The sequence below is a fragment of the Eimeria mitis genome, genomic scaffold (assembly GCF_000499745.2).
Source record: "Eimeria mitis Houghton genomic scaffold, Emh_scaff189, whole genome shotgun sequence".
Lineage (NCBI taxonomy): Eukaryota > Apicomplexa > Conoidasida > Eucoccidiorida > Eimeriidae > Eimeria > Eimeria mitis.
The window spans coordinates 19,107-20,734 of NW_013570212.1; positions in this window are offsets into that span (position 1 = coordinate 19,107).

Here is a 1,628-nt window from a genome sequence, read left to right on the forward strand (position 1 = left end):
TGTGTCAGTATGTGCGAGCTGAGCAGCTAAATGCAGAGAAAAGAGAAAGAATAAAAGAATATCGATGAGTCTATTCAACTCAAATCCTCTTAATTTCTTATGAAACTTGCAACTTTACACAGTCAGCCCCGGACGCGCCCCCGGTGCGAATCATCCCTCATCGTGGCTGCATGCGTGATGCTTGGATTCTTCTATCGTCCTGAATTGCGCACCCAGTAAGCGATGCACTTGTTGAAATAAGTGGAATTGACGGTATAAATATATTTATTTAAATATATAACCCGGACTTGGGCGGAATTTCACTCAAAGAAGAGTTCGTGATAGCGCCGCTCCAGTGCAAGTTTCAGTGTTGCAGCTTTCCTCACTCTGCGCACTGCCACAGACGACGCGCCCTGCTTCTCTGATTGCGGGTTTCAACGGTGTAAATGAACACAATTGAGTTAAAATAAAAAACTAAATTCCACGTAAACGGAATATTTATATTTATATTTAATCGTTTTGCTACACATTCTACTGAGGAGCTGTAAACTCAACTGCTCGAGGGGTAACCGGCGGTCCGTGCAGCGCGTGATCGCCCAAGGCGTGTGTACATAGGGAAAATAAGTAGTCAGAGGAAAGCAAAACTCGGCTTTAAACGTTTTAAAACAATTCACTTTGTTTAAGTGCTTTCAAGAGCTAGTTTATTCGTACTTTCGTACTACTACCAGCGGTGCTGCAGCTCGCCTAGCCCGCTGACGACCTGGCGTACCTTGATATCTTTGTTTTCTTTATTGTTGCTCATTAGATACTGCTGTATACGGTTTTGTGTTATTATATATTACATACGTCAGGCATTGCTATTATAGTTGCCTTGCTAACGATAAAATCAAGATACTCATCGCCTACTACAAATGATACAACTGACTGCAGCCTAACGCAAACTGCGTTATTAGTGTAGTGTACTTTGTGTACAAGCTCTGTCTATGCTGGAAACTGAAGCCCATAGAGCTATCGGGGTTCAAGGACGAATGATATAATGTGCCGTTGTGAGCTGGCGCTATATTATATGAATTCGGCACGAGTTCAGACAAGAAAGCGCTGCTGCAGCTGATGATAGAATCTGCTGGTGGGGGGGTTGCTGTCTTAACTGCTATCATCACAAGCAGCTGATCCTCTGTTTCCTGTGCCTCTATAGGAATTCAAAAAGAACGCCAGTTGCAGGAATTGCGTTGCGTTCTATGATTCTTTTGTTTTAATATTTTGCCTGTTCAACTTTTGTTGCAATGCAACAAACTCGATTAAATAAATGAGGTGTACAGGCACCAACCCGTAATTTGGATGCACGCATGATGAATGCTCTATCAGAAATCTATATGAAGGCGCCGCCGCTCACACATATTTGTTTATCTGTTTATATATATATATATATATATATATATATATATATATATATATATATATATATATATATATATATATATGTGAAGATGCAGTCGTCAGCCTCCTTGCGGGGGTGCGTGTCAGGTGTTCAGCTCTGTTCGGCGTTCATCGCTTCTGCTGCTGCTTGTTCTGCACACACAGAATTTTCTTTGGAGCAGACAACTTGCTATAAACCACCTTTTTATTGTGTGTATATATTTTTTATGTGA